Source organism: Zonotrichia albicollis, chromosome 4, assembly GCF_047830755.1.
Source record: "Zonotrichia albicollis isolate bZonAlb1 chromosome 4, bZonAlb1.hap1, whole genome shotgun sequence".
In the NCBI taxonomy this organism is placed as follows: domain Eukaryota; kingdom Metazoa; phylum Chordata; class Aves; order Passeriformes; family Passerellidae; genus Zonotrichia; species Zonotrichia albicollis.
In genome coordinates this window covers 17,118,397-17,127,442 of record NC_133822.1, presented here as the reverse complement: position 1 = coordinate 17,127,442, position 9,046 = coordinate 17,118,397, and positions in this window count along the sequence as shown.

Here is a 9,046-nt window from a genome sequence, read left to right as displayed (position 1 = left end):
AATGTTGCAAATAAAGATGCTGATTTTGTCCCAGTGGGGGTCAGAGAGCAGCAGAGAGCAGCTGAAGGAGGAAAGCAGCGCTGTCCTGCCCAGACACACTCGATTTGAGCTGAAAAGGTCACTGCCCACCATGGCATCACCACAGCCGCTGGAGGTACAAAGCTGTGACAGGTTGTCTGCTTTCACCAGGGTGAGGCATCTTCACTCTGGTTTGCTGAAAAGAACCAAAGAAAGTCAAATACAGATACGGTGCTGAAATGTAAGAAGCAGGAAAATAAAAAGGTCTTCTTTTTTAAAATACATTTTTAATTAATTAAACATTTTCTCCGTTGTTTGCACATTTTGTTATTCCGAAGTGTAGCTTTTTAAATTGCTTTATCTGTCAACTCTTATTTAAGTAGGCCATTTACAGTGCTGAAGGGAAAGGCTATTTGTAAAATGTTCTTTCAATAAGGAGTTCTTTCAATAAGGGTCACTTAATAGGATTCCAGGCATTTCCCCATTGATATTTTTTATGTTTGTGCAGTTACTGGGAAGGTTTCTTATGAATTCCTACCAAGTGTTTTAACTGGAAATGTGGCTGTTCTGTCGGATAAGGATTCCTGATCCACACTAAGCAAAATAACCTGATGATTTGAAATATTCAGCTCTGCATGGTAATATGGGGTCAGCACCTATTTCTGTTGGCAGGCACCAGGTGACAAACTCAGTGTCAATCCAGGGTTAGAGTTTTGTTAGAAGTTTTCCTTTTGTCATTGTTTCTGGTTTGCAGTATTTACCTATCAACTGTTTAAAACCTCAAAATAACTATATTTAAAAGGCTTTGTTTCCTTGGCTTTTTGGGTCTTGCCCAAAAATTTAATAAAAACGAGAATTACTATTTCCCAGCAGGGAATTGGATTTGCTAAAATGTCACCACCAATCTCTTAATTAGCCCCTCAAAATACCATGTTGTCTCTTGATCCTCAGTGGGAAAGAACATGAGTTGAAATGAAATGGAGCTTTTTCTTAAATAACAAAACCAAATATATCCTAAACATCAAAAATCACAATTGCAAAGTCAGAAGTCATGTGGGCAATCTTTTACACAAGCTGCACTTTGAAATATTAACTGACTTAGAAATTTGATAGTTGATGGAAATAACAGTAAATGCAGTAAATGCAATTCTTACAAAAGGATTAAAGTTTTCATTAAAAATAAACTTTTTTATTAATATGGTTAAAAAAAGGAAAAATTTCTCCTAGTGGTCTATGTGTTGACTCCAGTTGTTAATCTATTAATTTTTGTAAAGTTAGGCCTGAAACCTCTTTCCTGTATTTTCAATTTATTTTTTCCAATTCTCCTAAAATCAAGATGCTTTGAACAGAGCTGATCTCTCCAGCGAGGAGGACTTTGGAAAATGTATCCGAACTCCCATTTTTTTAATACTCATGGAAGGAACAAGCACAACTGTCATTTTTGTTGTTTTTAATAGGATTGTGCTTGCCATAAACCTTTTCTGATGTGTTGTGCTCATCTCCAGCACAACAATGACCAAATGTGGCTGTCTAATGTAATCAGGGGGGGTATTTTAATTCTTTCAGAAAATTGGGAAAAGGAAAGGAAAATGTAGCATTTTTCTGCAATCTTCCCTAGATTGAGGAAGGGGTAAAATTTCAATAAAACATTCCTCAACTAACATATAATCACTAAATAGAGATCACAGATTTGTCCCAAGAAGCCACAGTTTTCCAAGTTAAAATTCCAAGTCAGGGATAGATCTGTTCAGTTTGGTTTCTGCTAGCTCAGTTGGAAAAATGTCTGTGAAAAAAGATTTCTTTGATGCCATTTTCAAGATTCTTGTGTATGTTATTAGAACTCTATCATCATTGTAATAGTAATTACTCACTACAAAGTGGGGTCATTAGCCCTAATTCATATTTACAAATACACCAAATACTAATTAATATTTATAAATACACCCAATACACATACAAATACAGTTTTAAGGTGAATCTTGTTCTGAAGGAGTGGAATGTTTTGTCATGGTAACGTGTCTCAGCAGTCCAAAAGTGCTTACAGTACCATTCCACTCAGTCTCTAGTTCCAAAATAGGTCAGGACTGTCAGTTTTTCTCATTCTCTGACTATAATATAAATTCTGCTCTCCCAGACTTCAAGCACAAGATTTGTTTGTACCAAGTTTTCAGCTCTTTCCAGCAAATTTAAAAACCACTAATTACTTGAACTGTTTTTTGCACGTAAGCTTTTCCTCATTGCAGAAACAGATGCCATCGTTTTGCCTGTATCTCCATAAACTTCTAGGAAGCCATCGGGCTTATTAGCATTTTTTAGAAAACTATTTCTTCAAGCATATCAGGTTATGTTGTAATTTACAGCTGGTATTTGGTAGAAACACAGCACCTGATTCTGCCACAGTACAACGGTGAGCACATTACAAGAGCCTCTGTGAAGCAGAGCTTCATTGCTGCTTTTCAGTGGCCAGATGGCCAGAATGTTTGTGTGGATTTTTTTTATTGTTTTTGTTGTTTTCTATCATCTCTTTTGGAAATGTAAGAGTTGTTATTCTAAGCCCATAGTCTTTTGAGAAAACTGAAATTCTATCTGCTGTTGACTGAAGGAAGGTGGGGGAAATGGACAGAAACCTCCATTTTCTAGGCAGCATTTGCTGCCACTTCTGAGCCAAAAAACTCAGGCCACTGTGCATGAAGTGCTCTGGATAGCTGGTGATTTAACCTGCTGGCCAAGGCAGATGAACATTTAATTATGAATCTTCATTTGTTTCTGTGATTTTTATTGTGTCCTAGTTACTAACCACAGAACTCATAAAGGGTTTTTTTGAAATTACATTAACCAAACTTTATATAGTCATCAAGGTGAAGACATGCTTAGTAAATCAAGGGTAGGCTTCTCAATTCACAAAAATATCTTTGCTCTCATGGTCCAGACTTCCAGAAGCATCAAATACTTTGCAATCAGTTGAGTAAAAGCTGTTGAACTATTATTATGGCTTTTATTAAACATGGCTGCATGTTTGGACATAATCAGAAAACTCTGAGGTGGAAGAAGGGCAAGGATTCCTTTTGTCAGTCCAGTTCCCCATGAATATCCATCATAATGGCATTTTATGTATCATAGCTAGTTCTGTTCCTAACCTAGCTTTTCCTTAGCCACTCCTTCCTAACTTCCTTTGGCTACAGCAATCTCCAGGTCTGACCGCTGCTAAGAAAATAAACAGGTTTGGCAGATCTTGTCTCCTCTCCATTATTTCCAAGAACTCTAAACCTTTAACAGTCTAACAGCCTGTTTTCTTTGTCAGCTCTCTCATCTTCTGCACAATTGTTCTTTGCCACCAACTTGGCTTTCCTGAGCAAGATTCCTGGTGAATCACAGAGCCTGTATGACTTCTGTGGTGTTCCTGGCACAGGCTGGTGTTAATGAAGATCAAAGGAAGATGGAAGATGTTGAACTTCCTCAACAAACTGAGTAGATTTCCTCCAAAGCACTTTGGATTGTGGGGCTGTGTGAATATTCACTGATGGGGAGGTCCAGGCAGAACATGTCACATTTGGAAAAGGTAAGTTTGTGCTATTAACTTGTTTTATGATGTACCTATATAAAGGCAGGAATTCCTGTACATGGAAATGCATCACACTATATACAACTTTCCTGGATTTAGTTTCAATGCATAATGTCTTTTTGGCTTTGTCATTTTTTAGGAAGGAAACTCAGAGGAAGAAATCTCATTTACCAAATGGAGAAGATTTTATATGTTGTTTGTCGGGGCGTTTTAAATTAAATTAATTTTATCCATAAGCTTGTTATGGAAATACTTTCTAATAATTTTCAAAAGGACAGAAAATGTTTTAAAATGTTTTTATCCATGCTTGGGAAGCTTGCTCCTCTAGCATCATTATTGAGATACAGTCCTGTTTTGTAGGTTTTTTATAATATGATATACTATGAGATCAGTGAATAGGGCAGAAGAGCAGAGCAACAAATTAATAAAGGAAGAGGACTTTAATGTACTTCAAGCTAGGAAGATATTAAACTTTTACAACACTCTGAGAGTGCCATGGTACTGAAGATATGTGGTGTGTGTTTGTTAAATCCCTGTGTGTGTTTGGGATATCCATATGATCTCTGTAGTATTTCCCCCTACATGATAAATAGTGGAAAAAACTTTCACCCGTGGAACTGGAAGTCCCATTTTTTGAAAAACACTCGGGTTTTTTTATTTTTTCCCTGAGAGAGCAAGAGAAAATGTGTCTCTTTAATCATAAAGTAAATTAAAAAATTTGTGTTTAAATTGTTGCACTTCCTGGAGAGCAACTTTATACACATTTAGGGGCAAATCTTACCTTATATTGATGACTGTTCTTCACCCCTGCAGTACTCATTGTTCTAAGTGCTCTTCATTTACACTTGAGGATCTTGCAGTTTCACACAATCCTTCTTTAAAAGAAATCACTGATAAAACTGACAGATCTTCCTGGTATCACTCTGAGTTGAACTGAATCTCCAAAAAGTCTGCAAAATACCCTTAACAGTTTTGTTTAGGCATTGTGGATTGTTGTCAAACCTAGCTGAGAGGTGTGATTTTAAGGAGATGTAGTTAAGATGGGATGGGGAAAAGTTGAAAGGAGCATTAAAGAAGTGTTTCTAAATTGGTGGAAACTTAGAACATTTTAAACCTAAAACAAGTGTAGGTATTTCTTTGTGAGGTTTGTTCAATGACTCAATAGTGGAATTTCACTGTTTATCTCTTCACAGCTAGGGTATTTTTCTCTCCATGCTTCTTTCAGGCTGAGGAGGCAAGGAGGAGTTCAGAAAGGAAGTTTCTAGCACAAGTTACTATTGCCAGCTGTATCCTCTGTAACACAGTTTTCCCTTCAGTCCCTTCAGCCAAGTCATGGTTTAGCCTCATTTTGCATCACATAGATCACTGGGAAGCAGTTAAAAACCTCTATTTAAAAAATCCCCAAACAGCCAAAACAAAAGAAATACAAAATGTTGATCATAAATTAATGAGAAAAGATAATTTATCTGATTTTGCTATGATTGGGTTCTTTTCTGTGGGCTTCTTCAAGAAGGCATTCGTCTGTGTGCAAGCTAGCATTGTAAGCCTTGATGAATAAAAAAAGCTGAGTTTTATAAACACTTCAACTGTTGCCAGAAGAGAAATGGTAGTCCTACTGCCTATTCCCAGTTCAAGCTGTTGTTTCCTCTGTGCTGGGAGATGTTTTTTGCAGCTGACATTGCAGAACTGGTTTGGATTAATACTAACTTGTTTATTTCTTTGCCAGGATGGTTACTGCTCAGGTGAGTTTCCTGATCTGGCTGCAGAAACAATTCTGGGGGGTGGCATCAAAAAGCCTGGGATAGAACTCTAAATTGAAGCTATTTTTGTTTAGACCACCCTCATCAGTAATATAAGAACGTGAATTATGAATCCACAGATTTCAGCTGGACAAGTAAGAGAGGGTATGTGTAAATTAATTATGGAGCTGGATTCTGTCCACAACACATGTAATGTTTGTGTGCATTATTTCAGAAGATGTCTTTAATTCTAATTTGTGGAGAGAAATGGATTAAGGAAGTGGATTATGGAAATTCATGAATTAAGGAATGGAGACTTTAGAATTGCCTCAGCTGGAGAGCAGCTCGTGGCACTGATACCAGGCTCCCAAGATGTGAGAGGGCAGCAGGGAACTTGGTTGTTGAAGATCTTTGTTGCCTTCCTTGTGGCACTTGGGGACAGATGTAAAGGTCCCAGATCTTGTCAGTGGCTGTTGATATGAAGGGGATGTAAAGTTATGTGACATGTGAACACCACAGAAATGCTTTGAATTAAATTGTAGGAATACAGATAGTGTTGTGAGGGGGATACAGAAAAAATTGCAAAGGTGAATGTTTGGTTCATAACTGAATCCATTTTCAAAGCAAACAGAATAGATGTTTAATATTTTTTAGCTGCAGTTCTTAAAAACCTCCAGGCTGTCTTACATTTCCAGCTTTAAAGAAGCCAGAAGATTTTGAACTGTGATGTCAGTATTTTTTACACCTTCCTATGCTCGGGACAAGTGTCCTTGAAAGGGCAGCATCTTTGGATTAGCTGGTTGTCATGTAGACAAGGATGTTTTCAAAATAAAGGCACACAATCCATTTGTAAATCTTCCAGAATATATGAAAGTCTAATCAGACTGACTCAGACAGCCAAACTGCAGTGAATCTCATTTGAATTCTCTCTTCCCCCAGGCCTTGTCTACAAGAAATATGCAGACATTGTATTGGAAATAGAAAGCATGAATGATAACAATACTCAGTGCTGCTGCAGTCCCGAATGTATTTTAATTTTGAATGCATCTAAGCATTTCCCTTTTTCATATACTGGCTGTAGCTGCACCAGCATTATATAATACCTACTTTTTGTCACCAACAATGTAGTCCAGGAACAACACAACCTTGCACTGCCCCACTTTTTCTTACTGTAAGCACTTGATGGTATTTTATTTTCTGCAGTAAGTTACATGGTTATTGATTTGGTACACAAACAGGGATCTTGCACAACCTCCTCCTTGAATGAGTGCATTATTATAATTTTGAAATTAAAAGACTCTCAGGCAAAGATATGGGATTAGGAATAACAGTTCTTTACCAGGAAAACTAAAAACACAAATGTAATAGTACAAACATCAACAAAAAAAACCAAAAAACAACACTGACAGTGTCAGAATAGGCCCTGACACCCTGTGGGTCAGGGTGTTGATAGCAGTCCCATTAAATGGTGGCTGCAATCCTCCTGCAGTGCCAGGTGTGGTTCTGTTGGAGCAGGGATCCAGTAGAAAGGTGGAGATTTCTTCTGAAGGTTCTGTGATGGGGTAGATGGGGCTGGTCTTCCTCTAGGAATCCAGTGGGAAAAGGCTGTCCTGGTGTCCCAAAATTTCAGATTGTATCCAGGTAGGAATGCTTGGCTCCTCCCCCTGGGCAGAGCATCTCCCAGTGGGATGATGGAATTTTTTATCACACTCAATTAACAGCAGATATGTCCTGGAGGGAGGATTGGTTTGTGGAAGAGATAAAGAAAACTGCCCAATTAACAGAAGATACCTGCCCCACCTCAAAGAGATGGCAAATAGAATGCACATATTACCTTGCAATCTAGGACATTAGGACAAGGTCTGCTGCAAAATCTGGCACCTGTTTCTTTCTCTCTCTATCCACACAGGTGAGGCCACTGCTGTGCCTCCCTAGATAGAATATGATTCCATTGCCTTTCCCTAGACATGAGAGATGTTCCTCTGGCAGCCAAACTGACTGGAGATTCAACACAATGTACATAAGTATCAGAAATGAGACAAATTATAAACTCCAGAATTCCTTAGAAAAAGAGAACAAACATTTTTAGAAAATAACTTTGAAATAAATGTTAAAGTGAGGACTCTAAGGAGATCAACATATTTGGTGCTACATTTGATGTCTGAATTACTTGAAACTGCTGCTTGCTTTTGTCATAATCAAATATTTCAGGGAAATGGTATTCATGGCTATTCTACAAGATACTTGCTAAGTCCTTGTGATTCAAGTATAAAAATTGTCAGGAAACATTGTGATTTCCTCTCATCTCTTACTTTATTTTTCATAATCCAAGATAATAAATCCCTGATTTCACATCTAGAAATACTTGAAATACTATGCTTTACAGCTAAGAAAAAGACTTAGCAGCAGTTAAGCTATTATTTTCACTTAGCCAAATAATAGGCTTTAATAAAAAGCCTCTTCTTAGCTGTGTTGTCCATTATTAACATGACTATTTCAGTCCTGTAATATTCTTATTTTGAAGGACTCTTGATGGTGCTTTTTTCTTCATGAGAGTGGTGATCTGTATGTTAGTGGCTGGTCCTGGCTGATGTGCCAGTTGTGCCTTTCCATGGAAATCCTCATTTCCCCAGCCAGCCTCTGACAGCTGGGTCAGTCATGCCTGTACAAAGTGCATGGCAACCTAAATAATCTTGCTAAAAATACTGCAGTACACCTGGGATTGCAAATGCTTTGGGTTTTTGGTGTACTTGTGAAGATAAAAGGAGAGTTTAATACTAAGTGAAGGGATTATTAGTGCTGGGGCAGTTGTCTGTATTAACCATAGCTGAAATATACACTGAATATTTTTAATGCAAAACCTTTAACAAAAAAAATGTTAATTAACATAAAAAATGTTAATTTTGCTTAACACTGCTGTCTCCACACATCCTTGGGGTTGAGCATTGCATGTTAAAGTGCAGAGCCTGCCGATTCCCACAATCTCTGAGTTCTTTGGATCAGAAACCTGCCAGAGCTTGTTCTGGAGTGCCCAGTAGCTTTCTTAAACCAATTTATTTAATCTTTGTAGCCAGAAGAGAGCAGAACACAAGAGAATGATGTTTTGATGCAGTAGAAGAGCTGCATGCCTGTCTTTCTTACCCTAAGGTCTCTGCCCTGTGGTGCCAAGTGACAGAATTTCTGCTTCTTCAGATCTCACAGTAGAATCATTGTGCATTATTCTCTGTGGAATTTCTTTAGAGAGATTATTTTAGTCTGACTTCAGATTGTAACTGTTGCCATTCTTTTGGATCAGTTTGCTCCCAGACTGGCAAATTCAACTGTGTTAACATTGCTTGTAGTCTGTCACAGGGTAGAGATTATTACATATATTACTTGACTGTTCAGGCTTGATGTTATTTCAGTAGTTACTGCTTTCTCCCTGAGAGTTATTTTCAGCTAGATCCTTCTCCAGACCTGGCCAAGACTGCAGTCTCAGATCTGCTGAAGTGGCAAAAACCTCTCAGGATGAAGACAATGTTGGGAGGAGTAGAGAAGAGTTAGAACAGAAGTGAGTACTAATCATCTAGTTATCAAATCTGCTGTTTCCATGAAATAAATGTATTTACACCTTGAAAGCAGCACCATCCAAGGGAAGTGCAAAGATCTTTCAATGACCCACCCAGAGTGATGTGGAGGGAAAAAGCCAGTTGGTATTTTGTCATGGTTTCTTCGTGAGAATCGGTTT